Source organism: Podarcis melisellensis (assembly GCF_964234715.1).
Source record: "Podarcis melisellensis genome assembly, chromosome: 1".
NCBI classification, from domain to species: domain Eukaryota; kingdom Metazoa; phylum Chordata; class Lepidosauria; order Squamata; family Lacertidae; genus Podarcis; species Podarcis melisellensis.
This window is the reverse complement of record NC_138528.1, coordinates 101,343,911-101,359,924: the sequence shown is the minus strand read 5'-3', so window position 1 is coordinate 101,359,924 and position 16,014 is coordinate 101,343,911. Positions and strand designations below refer to the sequence as shown.

At 44.0% G+C, this 16,014-nt stretch overlaps 1 protein-coding gene across 1 annotated transcript in view; it reads right to left on the bottom strand.

Annotated features, from left to right (window-relative positions):
- Nucleotides 1–3,124, bottom strand: part of LYPD6 (LY6/PLAUR domain containing 6) — a 67,236-nt gene extending 64,112 nt beyond the window's left edge. Inside the window, exon 1 of the mRNA XM_081930101.1 lies at nucleotides 3,011–3,124. The gene's annotated coding sequence lies outside the window, so the exon portion shown is untranslated. The remainder of the gene's footprint in view (nucleotides 1–3,010) is intronic.
- Nucleotides 3,125–16,014: the final 12,890 nt, after the last annotated feature.

The following is a 16,014-nucleotide window of genomic DNA, read 5'->3' as shown; positions in this document are numbered from 1 at the left end:
AACGGTTCTAATTTTGGTTCCTCTGTTTTGTTTTTGTCGGGTTGGTGTTGGTTAAATGTTTAGGTGGAGTTGGTGGTTATTTTAATTTGGGTATAACTGTAAACTGTTTATTACTATTTTTGTTGTTGTCGTCACTGTTATTATTGATTTCTGCTGATTTATTTATTTATTTATTGGTTGGTTGGTTGCTTATATAGGATATTTTGTTTTTCAATGTTTGATGTTTTGTTGTGTTTTTATATATGTTGTAAGCCGCCCAGAGTGGCAGGGGAAACCCAGCCAGATGGGTGGGATATAAATTTTAAAAGAGAAAAAGAAATATTTGTTCGAAATAATCAACCAATATTTCCTCATGTGGAAACAATTCAAAATCCTTACAATGGGAGTGTGATCTAGTTGTAGATGTTTGGATGATTTCTAGGGTGCCCAACTCCCAAGTGCGGTAGCAACAAAAAGGTTCCCATTGGTACCCCTCCATATGCAGAAATGCATCTTATGTGTGTAAGTTGTCCCAGTGTGCACTGTAGATAATTAGCTCCATCTCTCGGCCACCTTTTTGGATCTAGCTTTGCTCCTATAAGCCATTTTTTGTAACCATCTATGATAGATGGACGTCAGGATTCTTACAAAAAAACAAAGTCGATCACACAATAATTTCCTCACGTTTAACTTGCCTCGACTTTAAGGCTACATATCTTGCTGCCAACTGTGGCAGCAATCCACAAACCTGTCAAGCCATACCACCTGGACTTAAAGTGAATTTAAGAAAGATTAATATCCTTTAAATCACATCTCATCGTTTGACTTCAAATCTTGGATATGCATCACATTCAATGAATGTTACAGCTTGAGATCACAAGCTGTAGACGTTCTATCTATAATAATAAATCTCGAAATAGCTTATTCAAACTCGCAAAATGGAATGAGACAGATTTTTAAAAAGAAAAGAGAAAGGTAAGAAGTGGGAATATTTATTGAAGATATAACCCTCTAGTTACCTTACCAAGCCACGACACATCAATATTCTTTGCCCTACTCTTGTTTTTCCTGAAACACATCAGGTAATTTATAAGCATCATGCATTTATGGAAGACCAGTTCAAAGCATCTTCGCCCCTTTTCATCCATGTGTAAATTATTTGATGTTGTACTTATTAAACGGTTTTATTTATTTATTGCCTATCTATCCCACCTTTTTTGCCTCTTCTTCAATCAATCCCCACATCAACCCTGTGAGGTAGGTATGGCTGGCCACACCCAGTTAGTTTCATAGCTGAGTGGGGATTTGAACCCTTGTCTCCCAGGTCTTACTCCGACACTCTCACACCACCACCACACTGGCTCTCACAACACACATGTGGAATTACTTGATGCTATGCATGTTAACTCAGAAGTCAGTCAACGAGACCAATTTTGAAATCAAAGAATCACTTCAAAAACAGTCATTCTAGCAAATGCCCAAAATGACAGACTTAGATGAATTAAAGTAATTGCAATTTTTCTTGAGTCATTAAAGTTATGAAAGTTTTTATGGTAAATGAACAATTCCAAAGGAAAACCTTTTGAAGTTCACAATATATTTTCTTTTTACAAAAACAAACAAGCAAGCAAATCTCAGGACTGAAATAATTTTTTCATTTTTAAGTGGCAAGACGGCATTCAGGCTAGAATGTGCAACATTATCTAGACTACCACATTAAAATAAATGTGTGAATCACTCCGCTTGTATTACCAATACAGACCACTAGTAAATGTACTTATGATCTAACAGCTTTGTATGTTTATTCAAAAGTAAGTCCCAATGTGTTCAATGGTACTTACTCCCAAGTAAGTGTGCAAAAGATTACAGCCAGTGATTGCAATTTGCATGATTTCCTGGGAGTTAAGTCCCATGGGTTTTCTCCTGGGCAAACATGCATAAGATTAAACTTAGACTTGGACTTCCATCTTCCCTTAAGAGATTTTCTCAGCAAGTACCGGCTTTACCTATCAATTTTTAGCAGTTCTAGACACATGTCCATCCAATGAAAAGAGCATCACTCTACAGACAAAATGCTTTGCAACTATGAGAAGCAACTATTGGAATTCACAGCAAAATGCATTTACATAACATTTGAGTACTTAAGGCAGGCCTATTAACTTTGTGTGTATGTCACATTAGTAGAAAAGGAGCCTCAAAAAATGTAAACTCTTGAGCCTGTTAAATAAAAAGGAGTTCTGCATCCTCAGTATACCACCAAATGCATCCCATTTATTCACACTTAACACGCTAAACGGTCTGACCAAAAATCAATAGAACTGAATCAACTTTAACCTAAGCATCTCAACGGAGCTGTTCTAGATATTCAACTACAAGGCCTGGTTTGTTCCTCTTAATAGAGTTTCTGCTGTAATATTTAAAACTAGGATGTAGCTTTAATTCGAATACCACAAAACAGCGAAGATCCACGTAGATATTTATTTTAAGTATTTCATCTGTGGGGATCAACCACCAGGCTGCAAAGTATTCTGCGGTCACTGGGGGTGGGGGTGCGGGGGAGAGGCTTGTTTGTTTTTTTAAGTCCACTTCATTTAGCAAAGAAATACATCTGTATTTCGTAGGTAAGCCTCCCGTCTCGAATCCGTCTGTATTATCTCCAGCTCGGAAACTTCCCCCCAGCGAAGCGCCTATTTTATTTCCTGCCCTCTGAAAGCTCGCCAGCTCTTGATCCTTGGGGGCGATGGACTGACCATGACACTCTCGCCGACGAGGAGGGAAGACCAGACCCAGGAAGGGGGGAAACTAGCGCGCTCGTGATCGTGCACTTGCAAAGCGCGCCGATCAATTCCCCAAACATTTCATCTGTTGCTGCAGATCCCCAGCGCTTGCAGCGAGCAACGCACAACAAAAGCCTCGCCTGAGACTCCGCGCCTCTCGCGCGCAGCGCTGTGCCTCCTCCTCCACACGGGGACCCTCCTTTCCCCCCTATTTAAAAACAGTCATCAAGGTGGGGGGAACCCGGGCTACTCACCGCTTGCGTGGCCAGCCGCCCGCCTCGGGCCAGCCGCCCCATCCCACGAGCGCACAATGCAGCGAGCGAGGCTGGCGGCGTGCACTGCAGTCCTGCTCTGGAACGCTCAGCCTCCCCGACACTCCCGCCAGCCAATGAGAGCGCCGGAAGCCGCGCTAAATTCTTGGGCTGCCTCGCCATTGGCTAGCCAATTAGCGTGGCTTGGCTGATCAGAGGGGTTGAGACGAGCTGCAGGGCTGGTCGCCCGCGTTGCAAGGCGGAGGGAGAGAGCGAGAGAGAGCCGAAGAAAGGAGGAGAAGCAGCCTTGGCTTCGCCACGCAGCCCTTCGACCCACCTGGGGGTTCCTCCACAGGTCACGAGAGATCACCCCTTGTGCCCATCGCTTTGGGGTTACATGTCACACAGAATCCATGGAATGTTTCCCAGATCCTTCTGGGGCGTCTGTGGAACCCCCTGCCACCAGGAGGGCCAACTTCAATAAAATATGTTGGGGGGAGCAAGCAAGCCCCTCCCCGCATAATCGATCACAGGACATGGCACATGCACGGCATTTGAATGATGGCAATGCCCATTAACTTTGGGGGGCAGCCCCCTCAAATATTTGGGGGGAGCTGAAGGGACCTTGGTCCCTAGGAGTTCACTCTGATGCCTGCCAGACTTCCCCAGTCACCAAAGCGTTTCTGTTTCCCGCACTCCAAAAAGAGCTTTAGAACCCAAACCCTCTCCCAACAGCACCACGACAACAAAATGCTGCTAGAATGCAGGCAGCAAACCTGAACACAGGACTGGGCTGCTTTTTCCAGTAGCTGGAAAAGAAACCACCATTGCCACTGAAGGTTTGTGGCAAAATATGCCCCCAAAGGCCCAACTTTCCTTATGTGACAGGCCACCTGTGATTGGGTCCCACATCTTAGGAAACAAGTGGGATGCCTTCCTTCTGCCATTTCCTTCCCCTATTCCTATGCTACCTTAACCTCCCATCCTCTGCTGCTCTCCTATGGGCAGCTCCACCTGTTGCCCCCTTACAGTCAGAGTATGGTTTTTGCCCTCTCAGTCCTCCCGCCCCCCAATAGTAAGACACATTACTTCCCTCACCCACTGTATCTCTTTGGTCCTCGTCCCAGACATCTGCAGATGCTTTCATGATTGACCTGTGATTGACCTCCATGAATGATAGATATCACCTGGGCAACCTAAAACGAATACAGTGGTTCCTCAGGTTACATATGCTTCAGGTTACAGACTCCGCTAACCCAGAAATAGTGCTTCAGGTTAAGAACTTTGCTTCAGGATAAGAACAGAAATCGTGCTCCTGCGGTGCGGCAGCAGTGGGAGGCCCCATTAGCTAAAGTGGTGCTTCAGGTTAAGAACAGTTTCAGGTTAAGAACGGACCTTCAGAACGAATTAAGTACTTAACCCAAGGTACCACTGTACTGTGATTCTTCAAAACAGGGTCAGGGTCCATCAGGAACCATTGCTTCAGTGCTTCAGGGAGTGCCAAATTCTGACCAGATGCATAGCTGTCAACTTACAGATTTGAAAATAAGGGACCACCAGCCTTGAAAATAAGGGACCACCAGCCAAAATAAGGGACCTGCAGCATCACCTGTTCTGGGCACTCCAGTCTTCCTGTCCTCCTGCAGTCTGGTCAAACTCATGCTGGTAGCTTCGAGAACACTGTCCCACCAACTTTGTAACCAGAGGTTCAGCTTAATAGAATCTGAATCACATGCACCACAAGGCCTATGCAGCCTCAACTTAAGATGGCTCCCCGGCCTGGCTTTGCACTGCAAAGTTTGCAGCAGCAGCACGTGCAACAAAATGGCATCCAGCATTCAAAAAACCCCTCAGCTTGCATTAACTAGCCACACACAAGGCATGCAAGCTCCACCCCCCAGTTGTTCTTAGACTTCTTATTGGGTGAGCAACACAGCTGGAGCCTTCCTCCTCCCTGGCCGGCAAGGAGGGAGGGAGAGGAGCTGCTTCCTTTGAAATTTAAGAAGCATCATTTAAGGGACATTTAAGGGACATCCATCAATAAGGGACAGCAGCGGGACATGGCGCTGGAATAAGGGACTGTCCCTTCAAATAAGGGACACTTGACAGCTATGACCGGATGCCCTACAGAAGCAGCAACCCCCCTCCCCACCACTGGAGGGGCCTCCATGAAGCTCTCCCTCACCTGCTCCTGGCTGAGAATGTGCCTTAAAGGGATAGTGTGTATATAGCCTGAATGCATCACGTGATCTTCTCTCTCTCCCCTGCCTTTTTTAAACAGTAACAGAAGCAAGAAGGGACACCAATGGAAGCTTCTCTCTCAGGACTAATACTAGGAATGTTGGAAGGGGGTTGGATTTTTTGGCAAAGCCATGGCAAAAAGGTTATTGAACCTCGACACTACAGTCCCAATGAGATTCAGGTGTGTTTCAAGAAAAGCAGCAACAAATGGAGTGTTTGCTATCACATTCAGCTGGGCCCAGAGATAGTTTGCCAGTCCAGGATTCAGAGATAGATAGATAGATGATAGATAGATAGATAGGTAGATAGATAGATAGATAGATAGATAGATAGATAGATAGATAGATAGATGTCGTTACTGCACACCGAGGATGAAAGGCAGGCTGCAGGGGTGGCGGGTGGGCTGAAGCAACAGATTTAGGAGACCACTGAATGCTATCAAAATATCAATTATTTAGCATAGTATTTGATTTTTTTACTACCATTGGCCTATCTCCTGAAATAACTCCTAGGTGGGTTTTGAATCCTGACACCTATCTTTCCACATTTCTTGTGACTAGGATACAGTAGTTACGTGTTCTCCAGACACTAAAAATATTCACTAAAGGCAGCCCTAAATAACCAGAGTTTTCAGCTATGCATATTTAGCAATATGTAATTCAATCCAGACAGTGTAGACGAGTGTGAACAATTCATTGGCTGTGGAATAAATCAAGACAGGAAGCCAGCCAGGTTTCACAACTAGGCTGCAGGGATTTCTCTAGTTTCCTCTCACAAATGAAGTTACAGATCTCCAGCATGTGGCAGAACAGTGGAGCCAACAGGCAAGGGGAATTTAGGGGTAAGTCTTGCTCATTGTTTACTTCATACTCCATAAATGTTAATTAAATTGGACACAAAACAAGTGCAGATCTTTGGCACAGTGCTTGTTGTTCAGTCTTGGTTCACTTGAAGTAAAAGTCTGCTATATTCAGAATTTTCCCATGCTCAATGCAATTTTTTTAATGCATTAATTGACATGGTTTTACATGGGTCTAGCAGGTTAGATCATGCATTAGACCACATCCATTGGCTTCCAATTTGGTTTTGGGTTCAATTCAACGTGCTGATTATGTCCTTTAAAGTCTTAAACTGGGGTGAGGAACCTTTTCAGTCCAAGAACCACATTCCTTCATGGACAGCCTTCTAGGGGTTGTGGGAATGGCAAGAGACAAATGCAGAAGAGAGACCAGAAAGATGAAAGTGAGTAGAGCAATGGCTAGGACTCTTACCCTTTTATAGTAGACTACATTCCAGCTTTGCAAAACTAAGAGGTCTCCACACATACATCTGTCTGTTCTTGATCCAGGCAAGCATCAAGGACTCATTCCAGCCACAGTTTGGTGTTGACACTAAATAAACAAAATATTTAAAGTGTTGCAGTTCCAACCAACTTTAACACTCTTTTTTCAGATGTTCAGAGAGAACACTTGACAGCTGAAACCAGGCAATGGGGGGGGGGAGCAACATCCCTGTGCATGCAAAGTGCACTTGGAACCCCCCCTGTGATCAGAAACACTGTTATTGTGCCACTGCACCCCCCCCACCATACATTTCAGGGCTTGCTAACCCCCCCCCTTGCCTCACAAGATGCCTTTCAGGGGCTTCAGTGCACCTCTTTCAAAAGAAGAGTTTTGCTTATACAACAGTGGATCGAATCATTAGCAGCAGGAACTGCTATTGCCATCATCTGTAATGCTCATGCCAGATTTAAACTTTTTATGGCTTGCACTTGCCGTTTCTGACTTTTTTATGCTTTGACATTTTTCAAGTTTTCAAAGAGACGATTGGATTAATTTCCCATCAAACAGGGACAGTGCATGCAAATGGAAAACGGCAAAGTTCTGTTGGCCAAACTGGCTCTTCCTATGAGGTGAGTGCGGCAACTCCATTCATCCTGTTTGAAGTTTTAATGAAATGTCCTTTGTAAAATCCTCAATACTGTGGTGGCTGCTAAACAAAGAATAGTTTAAATCAACTCGGGCAGCAGCAGCAGCTGGAAAAAGAGGATGTCCCGGTAATGACAAGTGGGGCTGAGTCTGGCCCAACACAAATTGGAAATAAACAGTGTGGCTCTGAAACAGATCAGGTTGCTTCCCAAAGCTACAGATGCAAGTCAAATATTGTGGCTGGTGCACACCACCAGAGTAAGACCTTTTGAAGTAAGTGAAGCAATAACATTACGATCATTTAATTCAGTCTAAAATTATGAGTGCATCGCTGGCTGGAAATCTCTCATCTAGAATGAATGTGTATTAAGTGTTGAGGATTATATATTGCTTCTTATGGTGTTAATTACTTTTAAAAACAATGGAGTACACCTATTAATGACTGCCCATGCAATCCTAACCTCATTTACCTGGGAGTAAGCCCCACTGAATCAAATGGAACTTCTTTCTGAGGAGAAAGAGTTAGGATTGCAGCCTAACTTAATCCAACCGATTGCAGTCTTTGACTTAGTATAAGAATTTTTGGGAAGAGTGAAGCTAAGAAATAATTTTTTTTAAAGAAAACAGAATATTCTTCACTGCATGTCATGCTCTAAGCTTCCATTTTAAAAAAATTGTTTATTTTGTGAGTTCTTCTGAATGCCCACACAGGACTTATTTGTTTTGTTTTGGGGAAATGCACTTAATTCCTTCTGTTTTCCTCCATTGATTATAGAATACACAAAAAGAAGCAGCTCTGGAAACATGCCAGAAAACGCTGGGACAATGTAAAATATTTCTAAGCGAGGATCACTACAGTCCGTGGGAGGAAAGTATTTTGCAGAACTGGAATCTGTGATTGGTGCAAATTAATGAGGAGCTTCAGAAAGGCTGTAAAGATCTCATTAGGCGAAGTTCGTCGAGGATTACATCTTTGTTTTCTTAATTTCACCTTTAAATGGTCTTTAAATGGAAAGAATAATTATGCCATGAGACAGAAAGGGATAGGCAGTGGTGAATCATATTTCACAGCTCAATAGTTTCAACTTGAGCCATTTACTATGTTAACTTAGGCAGGAAAAATGAAGCACATCTATCGCTGGCTCTAGATCACCTATAGCAGACCAGTGAACACAGCCCCAGCTTTTCACCAGATGAGCTAATTCTACCCAATGCTGACTGGACTGGGACCAGCACTTGTGAAATTAATGGAACATAAACATCTGGTGCGGATTTTGCCATTCTCCTGCCCCACATATGAGCCACTGGCTCACCATATCTGATTTCCAGAAAAGCCGTTATTATGCCAAAGGACCCACCAGTTAGCTTTGATTAACAAGGTTAAATGCCAATAAGAGCTTCACACACCAAGTATGCACAAATTATTGTTCATTTGTCGTGGCATGTGGAATTGGCTATGTGAATCATCATAAACTGTTCCCAACCATAATGTGGGTGTCTTAAAAAATGTTAACAAAAAGAACACCATCAAGCCCAGGCAAAGTTGAGGACTTTTTGAGCCCTCTTTATTTCACGAGCAAAATGAAACATCACTGTTGTTTTTAGGGCTAGTAAAACAGGGTAAAAATTCCTATTTTATGAGCTCTTAACCATTATATCATAATTATTATTAACATCATGCAGGACCTGTAACACAAGGTTGGAGTATATATTCAGGGATCCAATCAACACAGAACAGCAGCTTTATAGTGCTATTCAAGGGAGGAGAAGAAGAAGAAGAGGAGTTTGGATTTGATATCCCGCTTTATCACTACCCTAAGGAGTCTCAAAGCGGCTAACATTCTCCTTTCCCTTCCTCCCCCACAACAAACACTCTGTGAGGTGAGCGGCGCTGAGAGACTTCAGAGAAGTGTGACTAGCCCAAGGTCACCCAGCAGCTGCATGTGGAGGAGCAGGAAAGCGAACCCGGTTCACCAGATTATGAGTCCACCGCTCTTAACCACTACACCACACTGGCACACTGGAGAAGCATAAGGAGGAGTGAAAATGAGGTAGCCGATAGGATGTAGTGGCTGGTGTTGAACTCGGACCTGGATTCAAATCCCCACTCAGAAAGACACTCGCTTGGTAGCCTTGGGTTAGTCACTGTCACTTAACCAAATGCAATTTACAAGGTTCTTGCAAGGATAAGAATAATATAGGCCACCTTGAGCTCTTTGGAGCCAAGGAATAAACACAATAATAAAATTAAAAATAAACTACACTTCCGACCACTACCACTGAGACCTTCTCCTGATGTGCTATGTATTGTAAGAGGGCTGCTGACTCCAAACCTGATAATTTTATAGCTGTATAATGGCAGATGGAAGATGAAATTCTAAGGAACAAGCTACTCCCTCTTTTTGACAGACCTCCATTCTCCTTCTCCCACCTGACACTGTTCCCTGGGGTGAAAATTAACCGTTTCAATGTATGTGGTTTTGACTAATATATTTACTTTTATGCACCCTGTCCCCTAATATATGTCATGCTTCAATTTGCTTAATGTTTCAGAAAGTGTGCATCTGATAGATTTGCCTTTAAATGAGAACAAAATCAAATTTCTCCCCCATCCCTATAGCCAATAGGCATGGATGAGAAGAGTTCTAGTCGAGCAATATCTGGACGGTCATAGTTTCCCCACCCCTGTTCTAGACCTTCCAGTCATTTTCATGACAGTTGACCATGGTTCCAGCTTGCCACTTGGGTTGAGGACAACTACATTAGTAAAGGAACAGTGGTTTGAATGCGCTATAAACATGCAACAACAGATGGCGCCAGAGAGCAGGAAATTTTCAAACACTATTTCCCATCGAGATTTTTTTTGTTTTGTTATAAAGATCTAATTTCTGACTTATTTGTAGCGGGGGGGGGGGTTTCCTGTGTCTGGATCCACCCTGAGAGTGATTCTGCTATTTTGTAGAGGTTGGGTAGCTTGTTCATTTTGTTTAAATATTCCTTTCTGACCTAAATCCACCCTGGACAATTAATATACAGTTGTACCTTGGATCCCAAACGCCTTGGTATTCGGATGTTTTGGCTCCTGAACGCTGCAAACCTGGAAGTGAGTGTTCCAGTTTGTGAACGTTCTTTGGAACCCGAAAGTCCGATGGGGCTTCCACAGCTTCCGATTGGCTGAAGGAGCTTCCTGGTTTCTGAACGTTTTGGAAGTCAAATGGACTTCCGGAATAGATTCTGTTCGACTTCCAAGGTACAACTGTATAGCATAAAAATGCGATACAAATACAACACAATGTCATAAGGGAACTTGAACATTACGGGGGCGGGGGCGGGACATAATGAACCGATTTGATTCTATGTCAGGCTCTAGCAGATACCCTCAGGGGATAGGATCTCAGTCCCAGGAGTTCTAAGCCTCTGATCCAGATCACTTACGAAGGAAAGCAAGGGCAACCGGTCAGCTTACTTCAAGCAAGCCAAATTCAAACACTGGGAATCAGCCTAGGTCCAGAACATACAAGGCAAAGTGGCTATCACACAACAGCCAGATAAGGCTGTACAGTGGTACCTTGGGTTACAGACGCTTCAGGTTACAGACGTTTCAAGTTACAGACTCCGCTAACCCAGAAATATTACCTTCGGTTTAAGAACTTTGCTTCAGGATGAGAACAGAAATCGCATGACGGCGGCGCGGTGGCAGCGGAAGGCTCCATTAACTAAAGTGGTACCTCAGGTTAAGAACAGACCTCTGGAACAAATTAAGTTCTTAACCCGAGGTACCACTGTTTATTTATCACCTATATATATCATTTATATATATCACCTACCGTAGATTCTGGCGTATTAGGCGACTGGGTGTATAAGACGACCTCCCAAATTGGCAACTGCCAATTTGGGGGGGGGGTCAACTTATATGCCCAGTCTTATACACAGCAGCTTTGCTGGGCAGTGGGCGGCAGGCTCCGCGCCGGGAGGAAGCTGCCCAGCCGGCTTCACTGGGCAGCTTCCTCCCAGCGCGGAGCAGAGCCCGCCACCCACTGCTGCTGCCCAGCGAACCCATATCCGGTGTATAAGACGACCCCCGACTTTTTAGAGGATTTTCCAGGGTTAAAAAGTCATCTTATATGCCGGAATCTACGGTATATATTTTCCCACAAACTAAAAGACTCCCGAGGGAAGCCTTATATACTCTGCCCCCCTAGATCACAGCTACAGCTGCTGGTGATGAAGGTGTCTCAGGGATTGCTTGCTCTCAAGGAGACCACTACAAACCAGGTTGGGTTTGTAGAAGTCATTGCTCTTTGGTCTGGAGCCAGTCTTTCTGGCAGCAGCATTCTTGCGGGCTGGAGGGTGGCTTGGCCGCCTCCTTAGAAAGCACTAAGGGTTTTTCAGCGAGTCTCTTCATAGAAAGCCTCTCTGTGCCAGTTCCAGGGGGGCTTACTGCTCTCCTAGGTGCTTAGCCTGCAGGGACTTGGGTTCATCCTCTAAGGCCTCTGAATCCAGTACCAGGTCAGGACTAGGTATGACATTCAAGCAGAATGAACCAAAAGAAAAACCCAGTCCTTCTCACTTTCTCCCAAAGCAAGTATAGTACCAGGGCACTCAGAACAGGTTCCTTCACCAAACCAGGCCAGAAGCTGGATTCAGACTGCATACACACTATACCAGGCACAGGCAAACTCAGCCCTCTGTGTATTTTGAGACTACAATTCCCATCACCCCTGACCACTGGTCCTGTTAGCTAGGGATGATGGGAGTTGTAATCCCAAAGCATCTGGAGGGCCGAGTTTGCCTATGCCTGTACTATACCTTTAAAACACATCTGAGGTGCACACTCCCCTGAAAGAGCTCTGGGTTTACACCTCACAGAATTATAATTCCCAGCAGCTCATAACAAACTACAGTGCCCATAGTGATTTGAGGGAAGAAATGTGCTTCGAATGTGCTTTGAAGTTCTGGCATGTATGCAGCCTGAGATGGATTCATAAAGTACATCACACTTCCAGAGGAGCAATAGTCAAATTTCTGCTAAAGAAGGGATCGGTTAAAATGGATGAGGAGGAAGGGAAGTTTACAAACGTGTTAAAAGTATGTCACACTTTATAAACAGTTATTTCAGTTTTGAATGCAAAGGACGAGGCGTAGCAATTCAAGGAATGTTTAAGGTCATGGTAATATTTATCAACTCCAGAGAGCTTCGGAAGAAAGCGCGCCGTAACAGTAAATCACATTATGACTCCAGTATCCGTGAGTGACAGCTCAACATCCTATGCTACCTATCAGACCCAAATCACTATTTATTCCCATCTTGGAAGAGTGCATGTATGTGCAAACAAACTCAGGAAATAGCACAGGGAGCCAAGGCTGCTAGATATTGCTAAGCACATTCTATTAATTAATTTCCTAATTATTGTTCGTGATATGCTTCCGCAAAACCTGGGATGAATGGTTTTATAATTATGGGTGCAAAACATTAATTGTGATTAATAGGTTTTGGCTCTAAGAACTACAGGAAGAAATAATAAAGCAACATATTATCTCATCAAAAAATGGAAAGATTTATTACTGTTGAGCAGAAAAAGAACAACTCAAGTTTCTTTTCAGTCATCGTTCTAGTGTTTTTTCTAGCCTTTACATCAGGTATCACAAGAAGTAAATAGTTTCTTTGTTGGCACAGAATCAAAGAGTTGGAACAGGCCCTGAGAGTCATTTCATCCAACCTTATGCAGTTGGCCCATATGGGATCAAACTCACAACCTTGGCATTATCAGCACCATGCTCTAACCAACTGAGCTAACTAGTATTCATAATGCAGTTGACAGCAGACAGTCATTTATTTTAACTTAGGCTCACTTGCCACCTGAAAATGCCATGCAGTTATTCCCTTTCAGCACAACATAATGAAGGATCTGGTTATACTAATGAGAGGGGGGTTTGTTGGTCTGACTGATTCCTCAAGGATTCGACTGTAAAAGATCCAGGTTTAGCAAGGTGTAGCCAATATGGTGCCCTCCAGATGTTGGGCTCCAACTTCCATTGCCCTCAGCCACCATGGCCAATAGCCAGGGAAATAGTAGTTTAGCAACATCTGGATGGAATCACATTTACTGCCCCTGAGCAAAGTTATCTGCTCAGATGATACCTTTGTTTAATGGGTAAAAAAAGAAGAAGCAGGAGGGAAATGGTTTGTCCTTTTCTCCTTTGAGGGCACAGTAAGCTAAGCTGGCATCCAGGTTGCCTCCAGACTGCCAGTATTTCACGTGAAAGATTCAAGTGCATATGGGAACTTTAGATCAGCACAATTAAATTTGATTAACGCTCTCTCTCAAGCTACCACAACAAACACAGTTTTTAAAAGAATTGGACTTTTGGCTGTTCAGAAAGTAACCTGGAAATGCATGGGGAAATGTGGGATGAATAAATGATCAATGGGAAAGATGACAACGTATAAACACTGTGCAAGCAAATCTGGAAGGAGGCTTCTAACTGCCCCACAAATAAATCAGAACAAACGCCCAATAAGAAGCTGACATCGTCTAACCTCCCGGTGAGCTTTGTGCAAGCATGAATGCTCAATAAACAGGTCATCTAGAGGAGCCCTCAGAACACCAGTGAAGAAGTGGTGCTGATATTGGCCCAAATTGGCAGCGGTGGCAGGGCGGGTGGAGAAGCAGTGGCAGCGGCAGCAGATATGGCAGTAGCGGTAGCAGTGGCAGGGCAGGGGAAGGCAAGGCGGCAGTTTCTCCTCAAGCAGCGAAACAGGACATTCTGCCTCTGCCCCCTGAAAATCTAATAGGATATATCGGAGTGTTAATGCTCTGAACCTTTCACTTAGTCATAAAGATAAAGGGACCCCTGACCATTAGGTCCAGTCGTGGCCGACTCTGGGGTTGTGGCACTCATCTCGCTTTATTGGCTGAGGGAGCCAGTGTACAGCTTCCGGGTCATTTGGCCAGCATGACTAAGCCGCTTCTGGTGAACCAGAGCAGCACACGGAAACGCCGTTTACCTTCCCGCCGGAGTGATACCTATTTATCTACTTGCACTTTGACGTGCTTTTGAACTGCTAGGTTGGCATGAGCAGGGACCGAGCAACGGGAGCTCACCCTATCACAGGGAATCGAACCACCGACCTTCTGATCGGCAAGTCCTAGGCTCTGTGGTTTAACCCACAGCACCACCCGCGTCCCATCATATCATTTACTTGCATGTAAATAGACCATAAACCGCCAACATAACGCAAGCCTCCAAAGGAACCTGGCTACACACTGTGTCTCTGGAGTTCTCAGCACACACTGAATTGGCATCAGCATAACAATACATCTAAGGGATATTGATAGTAAGGCAAATTAATGGAACCTAAGGTTTTTTTGCAAATGCCCTGCTAGGGATGGGGAATAATGTACATTAAATTAGGACAGGGGCTAGCAAACTTGTGTCTCTCTTCAACCACATATTTCACATTTACCCATGCACAATAACAAAAACTGCATCTCAATTTCCGCATGGAATCCCTGGTTTAGTCATATGCTTAAATGTATTCACATGCGTACCTGGACTGGGACCCAGATTGCTTGTCTGGCAGAATATGTGGCCTCATTAACTGCTTTTGTGCAGTACTAGCAACTAGAAGGACACAGAAATTGCAGTGGGATAATGTGCTTATACAAGGAATGCTGGATGGAGGCCACGCAAGTTAGAGATGTGTCACTGCAAGGTCAGAAGGTATGGAATATTCACAGCATCAAGAAAGCATTGTGTAAACTCTGTTGACTGTTAAAGTGGGGAATTGGCACTGAGTGTGAATCTCATTTAATATACTGAGGGTTGTTGTTGTTGTTGTTGTTGTTAAAAAAGGAAAGCCATAGTTTTTCTCCATAAAACCGTGAGCACAGCAGGGTTTGTAGATTCCCTGTCATCTTCCTGAACAGATTATGGAAAGAAGAATGCAACATTTGTGCGAGACTGTTCTCCTTCCTCTGCAGCCTCCCATGTGTCCCCTAAATCTGCTCTGGAGGGTCCCCATACCCCGTGGAGCAGATTCTTAGGGTGCACAGGATGTGCAGGGACTACAGGGGTGTACTAAGATGACGTCCCATTACAGAAGCTGAAGTCACACATTGACCCACAGAAATCATAAGAAGCCAAGATAGAGAAGACCAGGATTCTGCATCAGGAATGGAAAACCTCTGACACTTCAGATGCAGTTAGAACATAAGAGCTGTTCAACAGTGGAATAGCCTCCCTTGAGAGGGTATGGACTCTCCTTCCTTGGAGATTTTTAAGCAGAGGTTGGATGGCCATCGGTCACGGATGCTGTAGCTGAGATTCCAGCACTGGAGGGGTTGGACTAGATGACCCATGAGCCCCTTTCTACTCTAGGATTCTATGAAAAGTTACAGGATTTCAGCAGGAAGCTATGAAACTTGCTCTAATCTGAAACAAAGCAGTATGTCCTCCTCAAAACCTTTTCAGGTACAAACACACATAATGATATCTGATACCACATATACCTGATAGCACATATAACCATGAATGCATAACAAAAATGGACCTCTGGGGAAGCCCTAATGCATTCCACAGAGGTTGGGAAGGCTACAGAAGCACTATTTTATTTTAATTTAGAATTGCCATGCAATCACACATCTCTGGGACAGAGGGTATAATTTTGGGAAGTAATCATTCCATTATTCATGACACAGGATTATATCTTTCATTTGTCATGGCCAGATGCAAAGTTGTATCATATCTCCATGGCTTTGGGTTTTGTTTTGGTTTTTTTAAAAAAATGCCGTCTTCCATTTGTATTATCTCCTTGCATTTACCAGCAAAACCGTA